Source organism: Erinaceus europaeus, unplaced genomic scaffold (genome assembly GCF_950295315.1).
Source record: "Erinaceus europaeus unplaced genomic scaffold, mEriEur2.1 scaffold_507, whole genome shotgun sequence".
In the NCBI taxonomy this organism is placed as follows: domain Eukaryota; kingdom Metazoa; phylum Chordata; class Mammalia; order Eulipotyphla; family Erinaceidae; genus Erinaceus; species Erinaceus europaeus.
This window is the reverse complement of record NW_026647710.1, coordinates 20,556-47,608: the sequence shown is the minus strand read 5'-3', so window position 1 is coordinate 47,608 and position 27,053 is coordinate 20,556. Positions and strand designations below refer to the sequence as shown.

General features: G+C 46.4%; 1 protein-coding gene and 2 pseudogenes across 1 annotated transcript in view; 1 reads left to right on the top strand and 2 right to left on the bottom strand.

Moving 5' to 3' along the window:
* The window catches only part of LOC107522970 (rho GTPase-activating protein 20-like), a gene marked incomplete at its 3' end in the record, with an annotated part of 62,573 nt that overhangs the window by 16,632 nt on the left and 18,888 nt on the right, over nucleotides 1-27,053 (top strand). The gene's annotated exons all lie outside the window — the stretch shown is intronic.
* On the bottom strand, nucleotides 10,378-13,236 carry LOC103128302 (TBC1 domain family member 10B-like; annotated as a pseudogene).
* On the bottom strand, nucleotides 16,325-17,579 carry LOC103128124 (TBC1 domain family member 10B-like; annotated as a pseudogene).

The following is a 27,053-nucleotide window of genomic DNA, read 5'->3' as shown; positions in this document are numbered from 1 at the left end:
TCTAATTTCACTGTCAATCACTTTGATAAGCTAGCTTATCTTCTTCCAGGTATATTTTCATATCTTTACTGTGAAATATAACACATATACATATAGGTTTCAGAGTCTGGTAAAGAATACAATAGAAAATCTCACTGGGTGTCGGGGGGAGACAGGCAGGTGGTGGCGCACCGGGTTAAGCGCATAGTAGTGAATGCAAGGATCTGAACAAGGATCCAGGTTCGAGCCCCTGGCTCCCAACATGCTCCATAAATGGCAAAGCAGGTCTGCAGGTATCTATCTTTCTCTCCCCTTCTTTATCTTACCCTCCCCTCTCAATTTCTCTCTGTCCTATCCAATGAAATGGATAATATGTCTGCCAAGAGCAGTGGATTTGTAGACACCAAGCAGTGGATTTGAAGGACCAAGCCCCAGATATAACCCTGTAGGCAAAAAGAAGAAGGAGGAGGGGGGTGAGAGGGAAAGGAGGAGGAGAAGGAAGAGAAGAAGAAAAGAAGAAGAAGAAGAAGAAGAAGAAGAAGAAGAAGAAGAAGAAGAAGAAGAAGTCTCACTGGATGTCATCCAGACCACAAAATATAACATTATCACCCCTCAGAAACAATGATGTCTTTGGCCAGCCACCACACTTCCTAACCTTCCGACAGACATCACAGTCGACTTGACTTCTGTGCTAATTATTTCCTTTCCTTTCAATCATTTTATCACTTGAGTATGCATCGCCAAACATTGTTTTATTCTATTAGTTTGGTCTGGTTTTTAAATTTCATATGAATTAAAATTACACCCTATGCATTTTTTAAGATTTTATTTATCTGTTAATGAAAGGCATAGAAAGAGAGCAAGAACCAGCCATCACTCTGGTACGTGTACAGCCAGGGATCCAACTCAAGACCTCATGCTCGAGAATCCAATGTTTTACCTACTGCTTCACTTCCTGGACCACCATCCCATGCATTTTATATCTTGATATGCATACTGGACTTGGCCAAAGTAGATTTATTCTCACAGCTGTAGAAGATGCCAATGCACAACATAATTTATCTGCTGACCTCAAGTGAGGCAGATTTCTATACTCAGTATATTCTTTGAACCTTTTCTGTCAGGGATGAATTATACAATCAATAATAGGACTTAACACCCCACCACTGACCATTGTAGTACAGGTTTTTGTTGTTTGAAATTATTCAGAGGTATTTTACCTAAACACTTGACAGCTTCAAGACAGTAGGCACTATACTTCACTAGCCATTTCCGTTGGACTCTCACTTAGATCATTTCCAATTAATTGTTTCATGAGGTCTTTGAGGTTACATGCACTGAGGTTACAGTGGAAAAAAATTTAGGATTTTTTTTTTGCCTCCAGGGTTATTGCTGGGGTTCAGTGCCTGCACTATGAATCCACTGCTCCTGAAGGCTATTTTTTTCCCTTTTGTTGCCCTTGTTGTTTATTGTTGTTGTTATTGCTGTTGTTGTTGGAGAGGACAGGAGAAATGGAGGAGGGGAAGACAGAGAGGGGGAGAGAAAGATAGACACCTGAAGACCTGCTTCACTGCTTGTGAGGTGACCCCCCACCTGCAGGTGGGGAGCTGAGGGCTAGAACCGGGATCCTTACACTGGTCCTTGCACTTAGTGCCATGTGCACTTAACCCACTGCGCTATAGCCCAATCCCCCAAAATTTATAATTAAAAAAATGATTAATTGATTATTGGATAGAGATAGAGAGACATTGAGAGGGGAGGAAGTGATAGAGGGGGAAAGAGACAGACAGATACCTGAAGCCCTGCTTTACCACGAGTGAAAATTTTCCTCCTGCAGGTGGGGACCAGGGCCTTGAACCCGGGTCCTTGCTCATTGTAGTGTGTGTGTGTTTAACCAGGTGCACCACCCCTTGACCCCCTGTGAAAAATTTTATAAAGATTTTTCTTCTGTACATCCAAGCATTTTCATAGGACATTTTCTCATCCTAGGATTACTATGTCAGCAAGATCAATATAATTTTTTTAATTTTTATTTATAAAAAGGAAACACTGACAAAAGCCATAGGTACAACTCCACACATTTCCCACCACCGGAGTTCCATATCCCATCCCCTCCCCTGATAGCTTTCTTATTCTTTATCCCTCTGGGAGTATGGAGCCAGGGTCATTATGGGTTGCAGAAGGTGGAAGGTCTGGCTTCTGTAATTGCTTCCCAAGATCAATATTTTAATGACAGATTTCCTTGTACAAGGGTGGTATTTCTCCTTTCATGAAAGATGTGAATGACAGTCCCTATAAGAACTGGACCTTGATAGTATTAGAGATTTTCTCTATTTCTCTCTGCTCTCCTTCCCTCTCTCTTTGGTACCTTGACACTTTAGTCTTCCTGTAGACCAATCTGCACATCACAACCCAGCATCAAGGATGGTCTTGCCTAAGGTCTTCATATCATGCCCTCCAGTGGGGATTCCTAAGAGAAATGACAGTTCTCCACAGAGTGCAATCTCACTGTTAACTATGTGTGAATCTCCTGGAGTTCTTCTGCTCTCTACAACTCTCACCAACAGCTTGCCTTGTGTGGCCATCTTTATATCAAACAGAGGACACAAGACCTCTGTCCAGTATCTGGCTTCTGTTTGCCATACATGTTCTGCTTCTGAATAGATGTCCTTATTCTGCTAACTAGAAAGATAAGTGATGATATTGGAAGGGATACAGAAATTTATTCACACAATTATACAACTTTCTCTAATCACGTTTTTCTCCAACATGCAATTATACTTGGGTTTTTTCCCCCAACCAAAAATGAGAAATAAATAAATTACAATTCAGTCCTGGTGCCCAGAGCACGAGGACTACTCTAGGTCGAGAGGGACGGAAGACAGAAATCCTGTGCTTTGCCTAATGGCAAATGGACTTATTTTCTAAGTAAGAATAATAAAGACTTATATTTGAAAGAAGCAAGTAAATCCATTGATCAGATCATCATCAAATCTTCTCTGTCTCTCTCTCTCTCTCTCTCTCACACACACACTCACCATTTTTGTTAACCAAACTTAAATGTTCTGTATTTGAAATAAGTCAAATACAAGAAAATCCCAGCCTACAATGCTTACTCAATGCTGAGAGAAATATGTCTCAGGGATGCTCTTGGAGGACTTCCATTATTTTTCTGATTATTATTATTAATTATTTTGCCTCCAGGGTTAAAGCTGAGGCACTGCTCCTAGTGGCTATTTTTTTCATTTTATTGGCTACAATAGAGAGAAAATAGGGGCATAGAGAGGGAGAGAGAAATATAGACACCTCTAGTCCTGCTTTAACCCTTGCAGTGGGCGGGCGGGACGTTGACCTGGGTCCCTGTGTAAATTTTTGTGCTTAGTACTATGTGCGCTGAACGAGGTACACCACTGTCCAGCCCCCGGGACCTACATTCCGTTGAAGTAAACTTTTAAATAGGATGAATGAAAGGAGAAGGTAGTATATCAACTTTAATAATAGCACATAACCTACTGTATCACAGAAAAGAACTGGAGAAATAGCGTCCTAGTCATACAAAAAAGACTCCAATGCCTTAGACACCAAATTTCCAGGTTCATTTTCCAGCAGCACTACCACAAGCAAGTGCTGAACAGTACTCTGTTTTTAAAAAAAAAAAAAAAAAAAACCTGGGAGTCGGGCAAAGCACAAGGACCCGCGGAAGGATCCCAGTTCAAGCCCCCGGTTCCCTGCCTGCAGGGGAGTCGTTTCATAAGCAGTGAAGCAGGTCTGCGGGTTCCTCTCTTTCTCTCTTCCTGTCCCCCTTTCTGTCTTCCTCTCCTCTCTCCATTCTCTCTGTCCTGTCCAACAACAATGACAACGATAGTGACTACAACAATAAAACAACAAGGGCAACAAAAGGGAATAAAAAAATAAAATAAATATTTAAAAAAGGAAAAATGAAAAAGAACAATAAGTAAAAAATAAACACAGAAGAACAAGAGGTATCTTCTGGCAGAAGTGTTTAGGAAAGCTTCAATACAGCACATGGGGGGATAAATGCACTTTGAACACAACAGATTTTCAGAAGGAGAGAGCTAAGGGGAGGAATTGAGGGAACAGGCCAAGAATGCAGAAGTTAATGGAAAAGCATGAGGACAAGCTGAGAAGCGATTACAGAAGCCAGAACTCCTACCTTCTGCACCTCAAAAACAGCTTTGCTCCATACTCGCAGTTGGGGAGAAGTGATGGGAGGAATAGGATGCGGGGGTAGGGGTCATCACATGCAGTGAAGCTCGTCTGCAGGTGTCTATCTTTCTCTACCCCTCTGACTTCCCCTCCTCTCTCCATTTCTCTCTGTCCTTTCCAACAATAACCTCAGTGGCAACAACAAGGGCAAGAAAATTGGAAAAAATGGCTTCCAGGTGCAATGGGTTTGCAGTGCAGGCACCAAGCCCCAGCAGTAACCCTGGGCAAAAGAATAGAAAAAAGAAATAAAGAAAAAGAAATTATCCCCAATCATGAGACCAGAGCCAGAAGTGATGAGAAGAGAGGAGTTTATTACACTGGTGGGCAAGAGTTCTGGACCGCTCCGGGAAGTTCTCCCTTCCCCCTCCACCGAACAAAGAAACAGCACCAGCTCATATAGGATTCTACATTTTGTTACAGAGAGAATGCATACTTTGATACACTAAAGGCACATGATCCTGGGCCCTGGTGCTAGGTGGATACAGGGGTCTTAGCTCTTCCAGCTAGGCTGCATCCTGCCTAGTTGTCCTGCTTAGGAATGTGGAGGGAGAAGGAAAGGCAGCTGCAGTCACTAATTGCTATTAGGCATGCTAGGCTTAAGAGGTAGTAAACTTAGATTGAACTACTTTTCTGCTCAGACTCCTACATCTATCCCATAAAATTGCCAATGTCCATTTTGGAGATTCTCTTCTTGAGTCCTAATTCCTGGATCCACTCATGTGCATTCAGCCACCACAAAATCCAGGTGATAATTCCAGAGTCCCCATCTGAGAGCTAAATCCAGGCTCCCTTATCTCCTGTTTCCACCTTTCTCTGCCGCCCCCTGGTGGTCATCCTGGGTCTCACACTCTTACTCCTCCAGGTCCTTGGAGCAAATTCTCCATCCTCTGAGCAGACCCGCCTCAGGCAGAACATAGAGAAGGAGCAGGGCTGGTGGAGGGACAGAGGGACAGGCTGTGGGTGAGGGAAGGGGCCACTGCCATGTACCCAGAGACCACTGTGCTGCTCAGAGACCTTGGTGGGAAAGGTCTTAACCACACACACTGAGACCCACCAGGTCACTGAACAGGAGAATGTCTGCTCCACACACTCACTTCTCACAGGCTATGAGCAGGTGCAGCACCCAGAGCAGGGCTGAGCCCACACATGCAGCAGCTCTGCTGCTTTTCAGGGGCCATTGGGGCTGCCTGGTGGCCTTTGTGAAGATGCCCATGTGTGTCTCTCCCTGCCCAGCCTGTGACAGTGGTGCCCACAGACACCCAGCTGCTGGACGCACATGTGGGTTAAGTGCAGCAGATCCACTGTGATGGGAGCACTTTCCCTCTCTCTGGAGCCCCTTCTCTTCTTTGTCTTAGTGGTTTTCCGGTGATGATATATAATTGTTCCAGGGTCAAATATGCCTCAGTTTATGATTACAAGTGGGAGCCAGGGGGACAAATGAGGCATCATTGCCCCAAACTAAGGACCAAATAAATAAAATAGCATCGATCAGTGCAGGGCAGTTTATCCATTTCATTTGCATGTGAACTTTTAATCTAAACGTTAGGACATAAAGGATGGTGCAGCTCATGTGTTTGAGTTTTAACAGCACTAGAAATAAGTGTGTAGCATTTTTCAGGAGAAAGGCAGATTTTGTATTTTTTAAATATATATATATATATTTTATTGTTTATTCCCTTTTGTTGCCCTTGTTGTTTTATTGTTGTAGTTATGATTGCTGTCATTTTTGGATAGGAAAGTGAGAAATGGAGAGAGAGGGAAGACAGAGACAGGGAGAGAAAGATAATCACCTACAGACCTGCTTCACCAATTGTGAGGTGACTCCCCTGTAGGTGGGGAGCCAGGAGCTCAAACAGGGATCCTTATTTCTGTCTTTGTGCTTTGTGCCATCTGCGCTTAACCCGATGTGCTACTGCCTGACTCCCTGATTTTTTTTTTAAGAATGAGATTCTCATTAATGGCCAAAAAAAAGTGCAGAATGACATCAGTTTCAGAGTCTGGAACCACCACATCCCATCCCTATGTTGCACCTCTCTCTCTGTGTCTCTCTCTATTTCTTACTCACTCTTTCCCCAAAAACTACATTGTATTTTCAAATGACAAGCATGTTCTTAGCATTGTAGTGCAGAATTCTATTCTACTTAACTCCCCCAACAGGTCTGTGAGAATAAACCTTTTTTGACGACAATGACAAATTAGACCACATGCAGATCAACAAACTCACCCACCACAAAATTGAGCATAAGAGCGATATATATATATATATATATGTATATATATGTACATATATATATATATATATATATATATATATATATATATATATATATACCCACATGGTCTGGCAGATGGCAGAATGGATAAAACAATGGACTCACAAATATGAGATCCCAATTCCAGTCCCTGGCAGCACATGCACCAGAGTCCTGTCTGGTTCTTGTTCTATCTCCTATCTTTGTCATTGATAAATAAATTAATTTTTTGCCTCCAGGGTTACTGCTGGGGCTCGGTGCCTGCACTGCAAACCCACCACTCCTGGAGGCCGTGTTTCCCATTTTGTTGCCCTTATTGATATTGTTATTGTTGCCAGTGCTGTTGTTGGATAGGACAGAGAGAAATCAAGAAAACAGGGGAAGACAGATTGGGAGAGAGCAAGATAAACACTGCAGACCTGCTTCACTGCCTGTGAAGCGACCCCCCTGCAGGTGGGAAGCCAGATGTTTGAAGATCCATCAACATGATCCACCACATCAATAAAAGCAAGACCAGAAAACACATGGCTATATCAATAGATGCAGAAGATGCCTTTGACATAATGCAACTTCCCTTTATGATCAAAAGTCTACACAAAATGGGAGGAGATGGAAAATTCCTCAAATAATGGAGTCTATAAATAGCAAACCTACAACCAAAATCATACTCAATGGTGAAAAACTGGAAGCATTTTCCCTCAGATCAAGTACTAGGCAGTGCTGCCCACTATCACCATTACTATTAAACATAGTGTTGGAAATTCTTGCCATAGAAGTCAGGCAGGAGTAAGGAATTCAAGGCATACAGATTGGAAGAGAAGTCAAACTATCCCTATTCGCTGATGACATGATACTATACATAGAAAACCCTAAGGAACCCAGCAAGAAGCTTTTGGAAATCATCAGGCAATACAGTAAGGTGTCAGGCTACAAAATTAACATTCAGAAGTCCGTGGAATTCCTCTATGCAAGAAGATGAAATACAGAAATCAATTCTTTTTACTATAACACCAAAAGCAAAAAAATATCTAGGAATACACCTAACCAAAGAAGCGAAAGACTTGTATACTGAAAATGATGAGTCACTACTCAAGGAAATAGAGAAAGACACAAAGAAGTAGAAAGATATTCCATATTTATAGGTTGTAAGAATTAACATCATCAAAATGAATGTACTATACAGAGCCATGTACAAACTGAATACTATCCCCATAAAGATCCCAACCACATTTTTAAGAGAATAGAACAAATGTTTATCTGGAACCAGAAGACTCAGAATTGCCAAAGCAATCTTGAGAAGAAAGAACAGGACCAGAGGCCTCACAGTCCCAAATCTTTCACTGTATTATAATACTTTTGGAATGGCATTGTGGGAGGGAGAGATTACCCAGGAACCAAGTTCGTGTAGGTAGCAATACAAATCTTTATTCATGTGGGCACCCCAGGGTCAGGCCTGTAGGCACCTGGTTAAAATCACTTGGAGCCAAAAACCGCAATGGCGGGCGTCAGCGTCCTCCTCCATGTCTCCTATTCTCCTGGTCAGGACAGGGAAGAGAGAAGACAGAGAGGGGAGTGGTTTTACACTCTTATACATATTTAGGAGAGGGGTGGAGAAAAATGGGAGGGGTTGGAAGGTAGACCTTTCCTGGCAACTGTTGCAAGGGTTTTAAGCAGTGGGATTAATGTTACCCTGCAGGCAGAGCAGGTCTCCAAGAAGATAGACCATAGGAATGGAATTCAATAATAAGTAAATTTAAAATTTTAAAAATAAATAAATCTTTGATACAATACTGGGTATTCTATTTTAAAGGAGTTGGGGTCACTGTCCCCTGGGGTGGAAAGAAATGACATCTTGGTTGTGGGATGGCACAAAGCATGGCACATACTTTGGGGAAATGACACAACTGCCTTATAAAACAGCAATTTTTTTCCAACAAAAATTAATGGAGGGTGGGGAGATAGCATAATGGTTATGCACAAAGCCTTTCATTGCCTGAGGCACCAAAGGGCCCAGGTTCAATCCCCAGCTCCATTATAAGCCAGTGCTAAGCAATGCTCTGGTTCAAATAATAATAATAATAACTGTTATTATTATTATTATTATTTGAACCAGAGCACTTATCTCAGCTCTGGTTTATGGTGGTGCTGTGGATTAAACCTGGGACTTTGAAGCCTCAGGCATGAAAGTCTCTACATATCTATAATGCTATCTACTTCTTGCCCACTCTGGTAAAACTAAATTAAATTAAATTTGGAACTGTGCCTGATTCAAAATAACTCAAAAATAAGGGAATTGGACTTTTGTTTCTTCAGTCTTTCTTTCCTTCTTTCTTTTTTGTTTCTTTTCTCTTTCTTTATTCCTTTATTTATCTCTTCTTCCAACCAAGTTGCCACTGGGACTCAGTGCCTGCACAACTCCACCTTTTCCAGTGGTCATTTTTCCTTTCTTTATTTCTCTCTCTCTCCTCTCTCTCTCTCTCTCTCTCTCTCTCTCTTTGTCTCTCTCTCTCAATAGAAAAGGAAGGAGAGATGAGAGTCACCTCAGCATGTCAATACCAGTTGTGAAGCTTGGGGCCTGAACCTGAGTCCTATCTCACAGTGGCATGCACCCTTACTGTATGAGACACTACTCAGCCCTAGGTCTGGATATTCTTTTTTTATGATTTTATTTATTTATGAGAATGATAGGAGGAGAGAGAAAGGACCAGACATCACTCTGGCACATATGCTGCCAGGGATCAAACTCAGGAACTCATGCTTGAGAGTCCAAAGCTTTACCATGGTGCCACCTCCAGACCACTGGATATTCTTTTTGAAGGACACTTATTTCTTCCACCTTGGAAGGTATCCTGGGCTTGAAAGGGATATCTTGTCAGTGGAAGAAATTAAATATTTATTCAATTTTATTTTGTTGTATTCTGCAACAGCCACCCCCCCAAAAAAAATAAAAGAACCTTGTTAAATACTTTCTTTTTTAACTTGATAATTTGATGTTTTTTTTTTTCCTGTGGAGGGATGTTAATAGTTTATAATAAATACAGGTGGTGATAACATATATAAAACGTCTCTGTTTTCTTTATTTCCCAGAGTACTGCTCATCTCTGGCTTTTGGTGGTGTGGGGGATTGAACCTGGTTCATTGGAGCCTCAGGCATAAGAAAGAGTCTCTGCATAACCATTATGCTGTCTACCCTCACCCAAATTTCTCAGTTTTTAACAAAACATTCCCCAGTCTAGATCCACCTGATAATACAATGTATCTATGAGACATTGGGTTGCTGGGAAAGTCCTGAGGCATTTTTGCATAAAAAAAAAACATAGAAAACACATGCCATGACTTTTCCAACAACCCAGTAATATAGCAAAATGATGCCATGAGGTTCTCAAACTGCTGATCTCCAGCTCTTTGTAAGGATACATTCTGAGGGGTTATTTTTATTTTATTGATTAGTAATGGATATATACTAGTTCACTTTTTGGTTAATTATTTTATTATTTATTAATGAGAACAATAGAAGGAGAAAGCTATGACTCTGGTACATGTGGTGTCAGGGACAGAATATAGAGGGAGGAGGGTGAGGAGGGGGGACAGCTGGGGTGGGGGGCATTTCCTGCTCCAGTGCATGCCCCCTTAAATAAACTAGACACTGTGGGAGAAGAATCAGACAACAAAAGCCAGTCAGCACCCCCACCCCGGACCAAGTGTCTCCTCTGTACATAATTACAACAGAGGTGTCCAGAAGTAGATTGAGACCAGCCTTGTGCCCCCATCCCACCCTGCCCCAGGCCAGGAAGTGGGGAGACAGGCAGGGCTGAAGGAGGGCAAAATGAATCACACTCCACTTCATGGGGACGACCCAGCCTGCTCCTCCCCTCACAGAGGAGGATCTATTGGAGTGGAAGAATCCAAAACCCACAGTCTACTGCAGCAGCCCAATGTCACCTGTCTGGTGACAAAAGGCCAGTTGGGACAGCACCTGGGAAGAAACCCCCCCACTCCCCCGGAGTGGGACAGGAGTGACAGAGACCCCTCTGGGCCTAACAGAAGGGGTGGCCCCAGCCTTGGCCCCACTACCCGTGCACACTGGGGCAGGGAGCTGGGGTACCCCGGAGTCCAGGCCTGCTCCAGGCAGAGAGAAAAAGAGGGGGCCATGCAGTCCAGCCCCAAGGCAGAGGTCAGAAGTAAGCGTCCTGCGGGCCTCCCAGGTCTAGGTTTCAGCTGGGACCCCACCCTCTGAGGGGGCTGGAAGCTTAGGTCCTGCTGGCCATGCACCCCTCGAGCAGCGAACATCTCCTGGAATGGGAACTGGCGGTGCAGGTCCTTCTCAATCACATCCAGCCATTTGGGGTCCCCAGTTGCCGGCTCCAGTTCCGCCAACTTGCCTGGGTTCTGCTCCAGAAGCTCCCTGTTGTTGGACAGCCACTGCCAGGCCTTGGCTCTGATGGAGGAGGGGGATCCCCTTCAGGCAGCTCATCTTCACCTTATGGAAACGCCATGACATCCATTTCTCCCAGTAACTGAACATCTCCAGCCACTTGAGCTCCCACGACAGAGCCTTGTCCACAGGGACGGAGCTCTGGAGGCTGCCCGAGTACTGGCTGCGCCCCAGGAAGTCATACGTGTCTGTCTTGCTCAGCGCCAGCCCCTGGATCCCCCAGTCGGAGCCCATGGAGTTCACATGACTCGCCAAGGACTCCAGGTTCCTGGACATGAGGGTCGGAGTCGAAGTAGCTCAGCGTGTCCAGGAATTGCCCCTGCCGTCCTGCGATGCCGGGGCCCAGGCTGGACGTGGAGCCGAGGTCCTGACAGTTGTCCTCGGGCTCCGCACTGGGGTCACGGTCACCACTGCCACCGGAGGGTCACAGGTACCCGCGGCCAAGGATGGGGGGGATCCTCTGGGGCGCGTCGTGCGGAACCTGATGCTGCTGCTGATGCGGCTACCTGTCACCAGCCCCTCTGTCGCAGCAGCCACACGTGCCGCAGCCAGCCACAGAGGACACGGAGGTTCTGGGCTTGGAGCGAGCAGGGGCCTGGCCATTGGGTCCCCTGGCGCCATTCTGGAGGGAGTCCTGGTGGGGGTACCCGTTGAGGTTCCAGGGCCAGGGGCGTCTGGAGCCTCTTCCATCTTTCAAAAGTCTGCCCCTGGGCCCAGTGTGACCAGCTTCTAGGATCCGGCCACCGACCACAGGGGCTCCCGGCACAGGCACCCTGCGCCATCGGGGATTGGACTAAGGCCTCCAGGGTAGCACCTTACTACCTGGGGCCATAGGGGCCGCTGCCTTCGAGGTCGGACTCTGTCACAGGACCCAGACGTCCCGCGCCTCCCCGGGGGCCACCAGGGCCGCGATGGCCCTGGTCACCAGCAGCCCCGGAGCCAACACCACTACGGTCTGGCTCTGGGCAGCATTAGCTAAGCAGAGGTTTCATTAAAAAAAATAAAATTCAAGAAAGTCCTGTTTTGATTTTATAATCTTGTTAATCATTATTAACACACTAATAAAAATTAAAAACCACCATTTTTAGTGCATTCAAAATAATATCAATGTAAAATATGTACTTTATCAATATTGTTCATATAATTTCTCAAACTATTTTCCTTTTAAATAGTAATATAAATACGGTAGTCCCCAAAGGACAGCCTTAATGAAAATTCAATTTTCTGTCCACATGAAGAAATGAGACTTCAGCTTCAACCTCCGCCAGGCCCAGCCCCAGCCCCCACCAACCAAGAAATCGGGACTGAAAAAGGCCAAGGCTCAATGTGGAGAGAGAGCTAATGTGGTCCCCCTCACATTGGACTCAGAGGGAAAGATACTGAGAGAGGAAGAGGACAGAGCCCTACTCAGCTCAGACTTACAGTGGTGCTGAGGATGGATCCTGGGATCTTAGAGCCTCAGGCAGGAAAATCATTTTGCATAATCACTAGAATGTCTCCCCAGCCTGTAGAATTTCCAGGTTTTAATGAACATGCATTGCAGAGCCCAGCAGAGGGGGGAATATTCTAAGTGGTGTCTCCCTTAATCTCTTCATCCATATCTTTCCCTCCCACTTAAATACTCTGCCTTATCAAATAAATATAAATAAACAAATAAAAATACCTATGTGTGTAATTACATAGAAATATTTAATACATACACAATGTGTGAAGATATTAGAGGATAACTCTTCCTTCTAAAACACCCACATGAGGTCATTGACTCAATCACAACACCACTTTATAACTGAGCAATGAGGGCTTTGGTTCTAACTTTCAGTCAGAATCCAAATCTACAAGGGTGAAGCTTTGGCAATTGAGAAACCTAAGCTGTGCACTTACTCTGTCTCTCTCTCTCTTTGTACTATCTTTCAATCTCTCAATCTCTATCTCCTTACTGGCAGACTGGGAAAGTCCAGATTCAAATTATTATTGACTTAACTAAATTCAAATAGTGAAATTAGAATTCCACTACTTGTAATTATCACCCTAGTTTCATCTTTCCAATTTTTAAAGTATTTCTGAAATGAGAAATTAACAAAACAAATTATGAAAAATGGTAAACCCCAAATCTTTTAGGACAAGAGATCAATTTACTGGCTCTATTGGTGATATCGTTAGAGTGGGTTACTGGAATGGGAGCCCGGAAACCTGAGGGCATGCAGGGGCTTCTGGGATCCCAGGGAGAGGGTGTGGTGGGGGTATGATGGGTGTGAGGGCTCAGAGGCAGCACATAAAGCCAGGTGCTGAGCTGAACCTCAGTAGAGCTACAAAGAGCAGAGGACACAGGATGTCTGCCACCATGTCTCCGGAAGGTGAGTCCAGGTGTCTGTTATGGAGGGAGCCTGGGATTCTGAGGAGGCTCCCAGGACTGGGCTGTGGCAATGATGGAAGTTGAAGATGTGTGTGCTCTCTCTCTTTCCTCACCTCTGCCTCTTTCTCTCTTTCTCTCTAAATAAAAAGTTAGACAGTGCAATAATGCCAGGATAGCCTGAGGGTGCTTCTTCCTGAGCTAGTGCTCTCTGGGTTGGAGAGAACTCAACTGGAGCCGATCTAGGCTGCTGTGTGGGAGAGGGATCAGGAACTCGTGCCGCACTAACTTCACAGGAGATACACTCTGGAACTCTCAGAGCGGGAAAGCAATTTCCAAGTGTCTTTAATCAGAAGAGCAGCTGTTTTTATACTCTCCAAGTAGGGAGGAAACAGAATGTGACATAGAGAGGGTGAAGCAAAAAATCACTGGTGGAAGATCAGGGTGTGACAAGGAGGGGGGAGGAACAGGTGTGAATTCTACCACTGAACCACCAATGCCCTGGAGGGAAGGTGGTGCTTTATGTCAATATAAAAGTGATTTATGTAAATAGACCGCAGCAGTGGTTATGTAAATTGAATACAGTAGTTATATAAATAGAATACAGTGTTAAGCAGGGGGTATTAAACCAATGAAACAGAAGGGGGTTTTAGAAGCATACCAACACAATTCTTCATTGTGAGGTCCTAGTTCCAAAAATATGTTTTGTTTTTTTAAATATATCTCAAAACAAATGGACTGGGGAAATACTGTAAAGATTATAAAATAAATAATTTCTTGAGGGACTCAAGGTCCAAGTTCAATAACTGCATCAGCCAACACTAGCCAAAACCAGGACAGAACTTGGTTAAATGCTTTTAGCTCTTAAACTGTACTCATTTTTCTATGTGAAACAGAGAAAGAACAGCACAAACCTCATTTCAAAGTGAAGATACTAAAAGTGTGAGCCAGGTGGGGGTGCACCAGGTTGAGTTCATCTGTTAAAAAAAAAAGTCCCAAGTCCATACCTGTACCAGGAAAGCTTTGCGAGTAGTGAAACAGATCTGCAGGTGTCTGTCTTTCTCTCTCCGTCTCTGTTCTCCCCTCTCCCGTCAATTCCCCTCTGTCCTGTCTAATAGAATGCAGAAAGAAAGAAACAAAGACCTCTGAGAGCAGTGGACTGCAGTGCAGTCGCTAAGCTCCAGCAATAACCCTGGAGGCAAAAAAAAATTTTTTTGCAATAATGCACAATTTTAGTACTAAATTTCCAGTATTGTTTGATATTGGAGAACAGCATGTCATTAGCTAAGCGACTGTCAATAACATCAACCTTCCTTGGGAAAACTGATTCTGTTACTCTGCCGAGTTGATTGACCAAAAAGAAGGTGCCTGACCCCAGGGTGGCCAGTCTGACACACGTTGGCCAGTTTATGAACTCCATGCAGAAGAAATAATGACACAGCTAACGGGACCCAAGATGAACACGGATGATCTCACCCCTGGGCAGAAGTTGAGAAATAAGAAAAGAGACAGCAGAACGTGGATGGGGTTTGGTGAACTGCACCACACTAAAGGCCTCTGGGGCTGGGGGTGGGAGTAGGGGGGCTTTCAAGTCTTGATGCCTGATGGTAGAGGAGGACCAGGACTGGGGGTGACAGTGTTGTGCAGAAAACTGAGATTTTTTTTAAACACATGTACCAAGAACCGTATCTACTATAAACCATTAATTTCCTCCAATTAAAAAGAAAAAACCTCTCTTGAGGGGCTTAGATTTGAGGAATGACATTGCTACTAGTTGTTTAAGAAGGCTTAGAGGATGAAAGGCATGAATGAAGGGGGCAGGCAGTAAGTACAAGTCCTGAGTATATGAAACCAAGCAGACAGAAGGCCCCCCGGACTACAGGGACTACAGGGGGCTACACAGAAGGGACGGGCAGGGGGTGGGGGTGGGGGAGGAGAAAAAGCTGGGAAAGTCACATGGGATCTACATTGGCATTTCCCTCCTCAATTTGGGGCTCAAGAAGGCAGAGGGAAGGCATATAGAGTGAATAACAGTGGCCAGAATTTGGATAACTGTTACAGCTGTTTGCAAGTGCCTGGCCCATAAAGACACAGGATTGGCTCAACAGGAACTGAGTAGGGACTTGAGAATTCATAGCACTGACCTCCTTGCTTTTGTATCCACTTGAGTTTTCCAGAGAAAAAAGTGAAGCATAACACACACGCACACACACACACACACATACACACACACACACAAACACACACACACACACACACACACACACACACACGCACACACACCCGGGAGTGCAACCATTTCTCATCACTTGCACTGCTATCACCTGGGTCTGAGTCACACCTGTCTTGCCTAAACCCTTCCATACCCTACTCTCCTATTCCCTTTCAGCACAGCAGCACAGAGCACCCTTAAAGATTCTAAACCTAACTAGATAGCCCCGGACCCTATGCAATATAGCTAAATTAGGGGCTGTGCGGTAGCACAGTGGGTTAAGTGCACATGGAATGTAACTAAAATATGCTGACTAGCTATTGACAAAATGGAGGACACCCCCCACAAACACTTCATCTGAGCTATTCCAGCCTTTAGGTCCATGACTATTCAACAATTTGTTTGGCTTTGTATGTTAACTCTCTTCAGCCACCAGGTAGACTGAGGCCAGCCTTGTGCCACCATCCTGCCCAGACCTAGGCCAGTAAGTGGGGAAGACAGGCAGGGCTGAAGGAGGGCAAAAGGAACCTTACAGAACTCCATCTGCAAGGACCCAGCTTGCTACTCCTCATGCAAAGGAGCGACTAGAGTGATAAATACAAACGCCGCCTTCTCCTGCAGCAGCCCAGTGTCACCTCTGGGAGACAAAAGGCCAGTTGGGACAGCACCTGGTAAGGAACCCCCCTCCCCCCAGAGGGACATAGGACAGAGTGACAGAGACCCCTCTGGACCTAAAAGGAGGGTCGGCCCCATCCTTGGCCCTGCTGCGTGTGCACATTGGGGCAGGGGGCTGGGGAACCCCAGATGCCAGGCTTGCTCCAGACAGTGGGACAAAGAGGGGGCCATGCATTCCAGCCCCAGGGAAGAGGTCAGAAGTAATTGTCCTGAAGGGCCTCCGAGGCCAAGGCTCCAGCCGGGTCCCAGTCCACCGAGCCCAGTGTGTGCCGCACTAGCACCAACGCCAGGTGGAAGATGACCTTCACGCCTTTGCAGTAGAATATGTCCCAGACATGGAGGACCGAATCTAGGGCAGCGTATGAGCGAAGATGCACATGAGCCACTCAGTCATGTACATTCTCGGTCCAGCTGGATGGCCTCCAGTCCTGCACTGTTGTAGCCCGGGAGGTACTTATCACAGCTCTGCACCAGGCACAAACAGGCTTGCTTGGCGGGCATGTGCATGAGCAGCACTATGGCCACGGACGCCTGGGTCTGGCAATAGCTCTTGTCCAGCCATTGGATGGTGTAGGGCTTCAGAACTCGGTACAGGTCCGGCTGTCCATGCCCCCCTCGAGCAGCAAACATCTGGTGGAACGGGAACTAGAGATGCAGGTGCTTCTCCATCACATCCAGCCACTTGGCGTGCTCCAGTTCCTCCAACTTTCCCGGGTTCTGCTCCAGAAGCTCCCTGCTGTTGGACAGCCACTGCCAGGCCTTGGCTCTGAGGGAGGAGGGGACCCCTTCAGGCAGATCATCTTCACCTTATGGGAAAGCCATGACAGCCACTTCTCCCAGTAACTGAACATCTCCAGCCACTTGAGCTCCCGCTGCCAAACCACATCCATGGGGACAGAGCTCTCTAGGCTGCCCCAGTACTGGCTGCCCCCCAGATAGTCTTACTTGTCTAACTTGCACAGTGCCAGTCTGTTGATCCCCAGTCAGAGCCCATGGAGCTCACATCATCTGCCAAGGACTCCAGGTCCAGGACATGAGGCTCAAGGAGTCCAAGTAGCTCCGGATGTCCGAGGCCAGCCCCCGTGGTGCTGAGAAGCCGGGGCCAAGGCTGGAGCTGTAGCCAAGGGCCTGAGAGTTATCCTCGGGTTCAGGGGATGGGGTCATGGTCCCCACCGACACTGGAGTGTTGCCAGGATCTGTGGCTGAGGATGGGGGCGTCCTGTAGAGCAAGTCCTGCGCAGCCAGATGCTGATGCTGATGCCTCAGCCCAGGGGCCGCCTGTCACCAGATCCTCAGTCCCCACAGCGACTTGCCTGCAGCAGCCTCATAGGACAAGGAGGTTCCAGGCTTGGGAGAGAGCAGCAGTTTGGTCTTCAGGACCCTGGGCGCTGTTCTGGAGGGTGTCCCCGTCCGGGTCCCTGGGTCGTGGGTGGCTGTAGCCTCTTCCATCTTTTTTATTATTATCATTATTATTTAAGAAAGAAGACATTAACAAAGCCTTAGGATAGGATAGCAGGGGTACAACTCCACACAATTCCCACCATATGATCTCCATATCCCATCCCCTCCCCTGATAGCATTCCCATTCTCAATTCCTGTGGGAGTACAGACCCAGGGTCATTGTGAGTTGCAGAAAGTGGAAGGTCTGGCTTCTGTAATTGCTTCCCTGCTCAACGTGGGTATTGATTGGTCGATCCATACTCCCAGTCTGCCTCTCTTTTCCTAGTGGGTGGGTCTCTGGGGAAGGGAAGCTCCAGGACACATTAGTGTGGTCCCCAGTCCAGGGAAGTCTGGTCAGCATCATGCTAGCATGGAACATGGTGGCTGAAAAGAGAGTTCACACACAAAGCCAAACAAATTGTTGAACAATCATGGACCTAAAGGCTGGAATAATGCAGATGAAGTGTTGGGGGGTATTCCCTGCAGACTCTTGTGTACTTCTGCTTTCATGTATATATTTTTCCCTGGTTTATAGACACAGGTGAACATATGCTCTATCTCAGGGGACCTGGTCTATATCTAGGTTTAGGGACTTTATTGGAGAGTGCACCACCTGGAATGGAATTAGAGAATACTATGAAAGGAAAGGTCTCACCCAAGTGATGAAGCTGAAGGGTTGTCATTCCACCCCTGAAGAAGTCTCTGCACACAGCCAACAACATATGAGTGGCTGAGAAAACTATGACTGTGCTATATATCAACAATGGAATACTATGCAGCTATTACAAACAATGAACCCACCACATCTGAACCATTTTGGACAGAGCGAGAAGGAATTATATTAAGCGAGCTAAGTCAGAAAGACAAAGATGAGTATGGGATGATCCCACTCATCAACAGAAGTTGACAAAGAAGAAGAGAAAGGGAAAGTAAAACAGGATCTGATTAAATAGAGAGTAGCGCACCAAAGTAAAAATCCTGTGGTGAGGGGGAGGGTGGACATTCAACTTCCCTGGGTGGTGGGGGAGGGGCAGCGTGGGTGGGAGGGAGAGATGGGGCACAGTCTTTTGCTGTGGGAATGGTGTTTATGTACACTCCTAGTAAAGTGTAGTCACACAAACCACTAGTTAGTTAATTAATATGAGAGGGGAAAAATAGATTGAACGTCTCAACCTTTTTAAAGCACAGATTGAGTCTTTTTAATACATAGGCTGAGTCTTTGTTATGTTGACTTTCTCAAAAGCCTAGGTCGTGGAGAACAGAAGCAACTGGTCGCATAGCTGTCTACAAGATGTGGGGTATTATACAGAAAACCCTAACAAAAGAACTTTTCAAAGTTAACCCAATTACCAAATAATGTGATGCTAACAAGAATTATCCATTGTCTCCTTGAACCCTAAGACAGAGGAACCTCACATTTCCACTATAGAGCCTATATTTCCCCCAGTCCTGGAACCTTAGGGTGGGTCCCACTTTCCTGCATGCTTCTCTCAGTTCCTGTCAAATAATATTGCATGTGGATTGCAACCTATTCAACATGGTGAGAGCCACCCCATCACTCTTCCCTGCCAACCTTCGATAGTCTGCCCCCAGGCTCAGGGAGATTGGCATCTAGGCTCCCTCCAGGGCCCCCTGCATCTTCAGGACTTGGGTGGAGGCCTCCAGGGTCAGCACCACCACCTTGCTGCCTGGGGTCATTGGGCTGCCACCTCCGATGTCTGGCTGGGTCAAGGCTGACCAGGGCCGAGATGTCCATGGACACTGGTGGTCATGGAGCCACCACCACGATGGGTCTGGACCTGGGCAGCTATAGCTGCGAGTGAGCAGAGGCTTCCTAAAGAATTCAATACCAAGGAAGCCCTACCTTTTATTTTATAATCTTGTTAATCATTATTAAAACACTAATAAAAAATTAAAAAACACTATTCTTAGTTGCCAGGCTAGCTTTATTGGTGGGATTGAGACAACCAGGGACTCATGGTTGAGCTGGGGTGCAGTGCAATGCCATGCTGGCTTTATTCATCTGCATTTATACTCTCCAGGAAGGAAGTGGTAGGGTGTAAAACAGGATGTGACCAAGAGAAGTTGGAGTGAAAAGAGTGCAAACCAGTGGGGATTAAATGGTTGAAAACAGGGTGTGACTAGGAGAGGGGGCAGAGTGGAAAAAGATAAGGAACTAGTGGAGATTAAAAGAATGATTATGTAAAGAGGCCACAGCGTTAAGCAATACAAGCGAACCTAACTTGATCAAAACAAAAGGTCTTATAAGCAGAATTAGAAGCATACCAACACTTAGTGCTGTCAAGTAATATCAATGTAAAATATGTACTTTATAAATAGTGTTTATATAATTTCTCAGTCAATTTTCCTTTTAAATAGTAATATAAATACGGTATGAGAAAAAAGAATGGAGCATGGGTCAGGTTCAATGCCTGCGATTACCATATGCCAAATTCCCTCACACTGTCCTCTCTCTGTCATAAAATTAAAGAAATATCTTTAGATATGAACAGTTAATTCTCATAATTCTGGGGTAGGGGTCAACTGCAGCAGGAGTCCCCAAAGGACAGCCTTAATGAAAAATCCATTTTCTGTCCACATGAAGAAATGAGATTTCAGCTTCAACATCCCCCAGCCCCAGTCCCAGCCCCCACCACCCAAGAAATCGGGACTGAAAATGGCCAAGGCCTAGTGTGGAGGGAGAGCTAATGTGATCCCCCTCACATTGGACTCAGAGGGAAAGATACTGAGAGAGGAAGAGGTCAGAGCACTACTCAGCTCAGACTTACAGTGCTGCTAAGGATGGATCCTGGGATCTTAGAGCCTCAGGCAGGAAAGTCATTTTGCATAATCACTAGAATGTCTCCCCAGCCTGTAGAATTTCCAGGTAATAATTAACATGCATTGCAGAGCCCAGCAAAGGGGGGAATATTCCCAAGTGGTGAATCCGTGTTGCAGGTGTCTCCCTTAATCTCTTCACCCATATCTTCCCCTCCCACTTAAATACTCTGCCTTATCAAATAAAAATAAATCAATAAAATAAGTAATGATACCTATGTGTGTGTTTATATAGAATTATTTAATACATACACAATGTGTTGAGATATTAGAGGATAACTCTTCCTTCTAAAACACCCAATGAGGTCATTGACTCAATCACAACACCACTTTATAACTGAGCAGATGAGGGCTTTGGTTGTACCTTTCAGTCAGAATCCAAATCTACAAGGGAGGAGCTTTGGCAATTGAGAAACCTAAGCTGTGCACTTGATCTCTCTCTCTCTCTCTCTCTCTCTCTCTCTCTATCTATCTATCTATCTATCTCTATCTCTATCTCCTTACTGGTAGGCAGGGGAAGTCCAGATTCAAACTATGATTGACTTAACTGAATTCAAATAGTGAAAATAGAATTCCACTACTTGTAATTATCACCCAAGTTTCATCTTTCCAGTTTTTTAAGTTTTTCATTTATACATAGAATGGCATATATAGGGAGTTGGGCTGTAGTGCATCGGGTTAAGCGCAGGTGGCGCAAAGCACAAGGACCTGCATAATGATCCTGGTTTGAACCCCAGCTCCTCACCTGCAGGGGAGTCGCTTCACAGGCGGTGAAGCAGGTCTGCAGGTGTCTATCTTTCTCTCTTCCTCTCTGTCTTCCCCTCCTCTCTCCATTTCTCTCTGTCCTATCCAACAATGACAACAACAATAATAACTACAACAATAAAACAACAAGGGCAACAAAAGGGAATAAATAAATAAAATTATAAATATGGCATATATATATGTAGAGAGAGAGAGAGAGGGAGACAGAGAGAGAGAGAGAGGAGAAAGAGAGAGAGAAAGAATGAGAGGGAATCTTGCATCACTGAGTCACCAATTGTGATGATTCCACACTGGGGCCTGGAGACTTGAAACCAGTTCTTTCATGTGCTGACTTTTACTCTCCACTGTTTTGTGTCACTACACAGATAATTCACTACTCATTGAATGCAGCCCTGTATCTGTCACTATTTTATAAATTGTGTCTCAACTGCCCCTGCAAGTCTGTTCTGAGTTTTCAGTTCAGATTTCACTCAGTTCCATTGTCTCTGTGAGAGACTTACTCTATGTCATTGATATGAAAATCTCAGTAAAGTATTAATACAGTGGTCCAGGAGGTGGTACAGTGAATAAAGCACTGCACTCTCAAGAATGAGGTCCTGAGTTCAATCCTTGGAAGTATGTGTACCAGAGTGATGTTTGGTTCTTTCTCTCTCTCACCCCCTAACTTGCACATTAGTAAGTTGGTTCTTTTTAAAGTATTAATACAAAACATTCATATCTATCGTGTCTCTAGTCCTTTCCTCCATTTGGAAATGGGTTGCAGCCTGATGGCCTTTGTGAAGATGCCCCTCTGTGTGTGTCTCCCTGCCCTGTACATGACAACGGTGCCCACAGACAGCCTGATGCTCGCTGCACATGTCAGTAAAGTGCTTAAATTCACAATGGTGGGGAGACTTTACACTCTAGATTATAGACTTTATAACAATTTCTACTGTGAAACCAGGAAGTAAGACATTTGAACACAGATCCCACTTTTTAAAAGGGTGACCAATGATATGATAGTGGAGATGAGAAAGAAAAAAGAAGAGCCATCTGAAATGAGAAATCAAGAAAACAAATGATGACAAATGGTAAACCCCAAATCTTTTAGGACAAGAGATCAGTTTACTGGCTCTATTGGTGATATCATTAGGGTGGGTAACTGGAATGGGAGCCTGGGACTCTGAGGGCATGCAGGGGCTTCTGGGAACCCAGGGAGAGGGTGTGGTGGGGGTGTGTAGGCTGTGAGAGCTCAGAGGCAGCACATAAAGCCAGGTGAGGGAGCTGAACCTCAGTAGAGCTTCGAAGAGCAGAAGACACACGATGTCTGCCACCATGTCTCCAGAAGGTGAGTCCGGGTGTCTGTTATAGAGGGAGCCTGGGATTCTGAGGAGGCTCCCAGGACTGGGCTGTGGCAATGATGGAAGTTGAAGATGTGTGTGCTCTCTCTCTTTCCTCACCTCTCCCTCTTTCTCTCTTTCTCTCTAAATAAAAAGTTAGACAGTGCAATTCTTCACTATGAGGTCCTAGTTCCAAAAATACGTTTTGTTTTTTAAATATATCTAAGAACAAAATGACTGTGGAAATAATGTCAAGATTACAAAATAAAGAAATTCTTGAGGGAACCAAGGTCCAAGTTAAATAATTGCATCAGCCAAAGCTAGCCAAAACCAGAATGCACAGAACTTCTTTAAATTAACAATAATAATAATGCTGAAAATGTAATAGCAATGTGAACGGTATGCTTTCTGAATATGATATATATCATTAGCCCATGATTTTCTATCTATATTTTAGGTGAATTAACATAAACTGCAAATCCTTGAAATCAGGGACTTGACTAGTTGTGAAATTTGTTCTCACCTATTGGTGATATAATTAGGGTGGGGAGTGCTGCAGGAGGATCCCAGGACCCTGAAGGTTTACAGGGTTTGTGGGATCACAGGTAAATGTTGGGGCAGGCTGCAAAGATGTGGCCTTCGAGGCCAGAATTGGGGCACAGCCTCAATGGAGCCCCAGCAAAAGAGAAGCAAGATTTCTGCTGACATGTGTCCCTGCAGGTCAGAATGGGAGGAAGGGATGAAAGCTGGGATAAGTAGGGCTATGAGCTAAATCCAGTTCCCTGCACCAGGGTCTCTACATGGTACAAACACTCTGAATCAGAGACGGAGGGAGCGCACAATGTTCAAGGAGGAGCAGCTGCAGGAGCTCCAGAAATGCTTCGAGCAGGACCAATACCCAAGTGCCAGAGAGCGCCAGGCCCTGGCACACAAGCTGAACTTGGGAGAGTACAGTGTCAAGGTAAGTGGTCTCAGACTCCCTTCCCTCTGCCTCTCCCCCACCCCTCATCAACACCCAGTCCCACAGCCACCTTAGGACCTCATGTGCAGTACTGAGAGAACCAGATAGGCCCATAATAGGTGAGACCCATAGCAAGGAGGTCCCCTTAGTGCTCCCAACCTTGACCTCAAGTCCCACCTCCAGGGAGCTGGCATGAACTGGCTAATGAGGTCTATTAGCCCATACGTCAGGGCCACTCCTCAGGAGACCCTCAGAGAGCAGGGTTCATCTGGGCTTTGATTCTATGACCCACCCCCTGCCTTAAATCTGGGAAATCTCATTATCTTCCCAGTGGAGGGGTTGCTGGCAGAGTCCCTTTCTAGGAAGGGCTTGTACCTGGTTCTCTCACACAGATCTTGTGTCCTTTTCTTTGCAGGTATGGTTTAAGAACCAGAGGGCAAAACTCTCCAGAGAAAATTCCAGAATGGCAGGACAACTCCCAGGAGTGCAGGACTCCCAGCCCATCTGCCTGCCCTCAACCCCCACTCCTGAGGGCCAGCCAGGCCCAGGGAGCCCTGCTGTCTGCAGCCCCAGACCCACTCCATCAGCTCCTGTCCCTGTGGGACCAGCAAGGTCAGGGAACCACAGCGACATAGCTCCAGCCTTGGGACCTGCCCCTAGGGGCGCTGAGACGTCTGTGGAACCCACCGCCCCAGCAACCGCCTTGACTGAGGACTCCATGGACTTCGGATTACGTCGAGAGCAATGTAAAGGTGATACATTATAGAATTTCTTGAGGGACCCAAGGTGCAACTTCAATAACTACATCAGCCAAAGCTAGCCAAAACCAGAATTCACAGAACTTGGTTAAATTACCAATAACAATAATGCTGAAAATGTAATAGCAATGTGAACGGTATGCTTTCCGAATATCATACATACCATTTGTCCATGGTTTTCAATATATATTTTAGGTTAACCAACATAAACTGCAAATCCTTGAAATCAGGGACTTGACTAGTTCTAAAATTTGTTCTCACCTATTGGTGATAAGATTAGGGTGGGCAGTGCTGCAGGAGGATCACAGGACCCTGAAGGCTTGCAGGGTTTGTGGGATCACAGGTAAATATTGGGGCGGGGTGCACAGAGGTGGCCTATGAGGCCAGACTTGGGGCTGAGCATCAGTGGAGCCCCAGTAGAAAAGAAGCAAGATTTCTGCCGCCATGTGTCCCCACAAGCCCAGACTGGGAGGAAGGGATGAAAGCTAGGACGTGTTTGACTATGAGCTAAGTCCAGTTCCCTACACCAGGGTCTCAACATGGTACAAACGCCCTGAATCGGAGGTGGAGGGAGTTCACAATATTCACGGAGGAGCAGCTGCAGGAGCTCCGGAGTTGCTTTGAGCAGAACCGATTCCCAAGTGCCAGGGAGCACCAGGCCCTGGCACACAAGCTGAACTTGAGGGAGTACAGTGTCAAGGTAAGTGGTCCCAGGACTCCCATCCATCTGCATCTCCCCCACCCATCATCAACACCCAGGCCCACAGCCACTTTAGGACCTCATGTGCAGCACTGAGAGAACCAGACAGGCCCAGAGTTGGTGAGACTCATAAGCAAGGGGGCCCCCTTCGTGCTCCCAACCTTCACCTCAAGGCCAACATCAGGGTAGCTGGCATGCCCTGGTTAATGAGGTCTATGAGCCCAAATTTCAGGGCCTCTCTGGAGACTCTCAGAGAGCAAGGATCTGGGCTTTGATTCTCTGGCCTCACCCCCTGCCTTAACTCTTTGAAATCTCATTAGCTTCCCAGTGGAAGGGTTGCTGGCAGAGTCCCTTTCTAGGTAGGGCTGGCACCTGGTTCCCTCTCACAGTCCATGTGTCCTTTTCTTTGCAGATTTGGTTTAAGTACCAGAGGGCAAAACTCTCCAGAGAAAATTCCAGAACAGCAGGACAACTCCCAGGGGTGCAGGATTCCCAGCCCATCTGCCTGCCCTCAACTCCCACTCCTGACAGCCAGCCAGGCCCAGGGAACCCTGCTGTCTGCCGCCCCAGACCCACTCCACCTTCTCAGGACCCTGTGGGACTAGCAAGTTCAGGGCACTACAGCGCCATAGCTCCAGCCTCGGGCCCTGCCCCTGGGGGCTCTGAGAACTCAGAGGAGCTCACAGCCCCAGCAACCGCCTTCACTAAGGACACCATGAAGTTCGGATTACGTCGAGAGCAATGTAAAGGTGATACATTAAAGAATTTCTTGAGGGACCCAAGATTAGGGTGGGCAGTGCTGCAGAAGGATCCCAGGACCCTGAAGGCTTGCAGGGTTTGTGGGATCACAGGTAATTGTTTGGGCAGGGGTGCACAGAGGTGGCCTATGAGGCCAGAATTGGGGCACAGCTTCAATGGAGCTCCAGCAAAAGAGAAGCAAGATTTCTGCTGCCATGTGTCCCCACAGGCCAGACTGGAAGGGATGAAAGCTGGGACATGTTGGGCTATGAGCTAACTCCAGTTCCCTGCACCAGGGTCTCTACATGGTACAAGTGCCCTGAATCAGAGGCAGAGGGAGTTCACAATATTCAAAGAGGAGCAGCTGCTGGAGCTCCGGAGATGCTTTGAGCAGGAACGATACCCGAGTGCCAGAGAGCGCTAGGCCCTGGCACACAAGCTGAACTTGAGGGAGTACAGCGTCAAGGTAAGTGGTCTCAGACTCCCTTCCTTCTGTCTCCCCCCACCCTTCGTCAACACCCAGGCCCACAGCCACCTTAAGACCTCATGTGCAGCACTGAGAGAACCAGACAGGCCCAGTGTAGGTGAGACCCATAAGCAAGGGGGTCTCCTTAGTGCTCGCAACCTTGACCTAAAGTCGAACGTCAGGGAAGCTGGCATGCCCTGGCTAATGAGGTCTATGAGCAAAAATTCAGGGCCACTCCTCAGGAGACCCTCAGAGAGCAGGGCTCTGGGCTTTGATTCTATGGCCCACTCCCTGCCTTAAATCTGGGAAACCTCATTATCTTCCCAGTGGAGGGGTTGCTGGCAGAGTCCCTTTCTAGGAAGGGCTGGTACCTGGTTCTCTCACACAGACCTTGTGTCCTTTTCTTTGCAGATTTGGTTTAAGAACCAGAGGGCAAAACTCTCTAGAGCAAATTCCAGAATGGCAGGACAACTCCCAGGAGTGCAGGACTCCCAGTCCATCTGCCTGCCCTCAACCTCCACTCCTGAAGGCCCACCCTGCTCTGGGATCCCTGCTGTCTGCAGCCCCAGACCCACTACACCAGCTCAGGCCCCTACGGGTCCCACCAGACCAGCGATGCCATGGCCCCACAGTGCCAGATCCCCAGCCTCAAGACCTGCCCCTGGGGGCCCTGAGAGCTCAGCGGAGCCCACTGGACCAGCCCCTGACTTGACTGAAGACTCCTTGGACTTCGGATTACCTCGCGAACACCTGCCCCTCTTCCACGAATGCATGGACCTGCTTGAAAAGTTTGTTACTGACATCTTCACCTCTGGAAAGCACCCCGAGATCGCAGCTCAACTCGACTCTTGCCTTTGGGAAGCTGAGACCTTGGCTTTGGAGGCCTGCTGAGACCTGATGGCTCTGGGGTCTTATGCCCCAGAAGCCCAGCTTTGAAA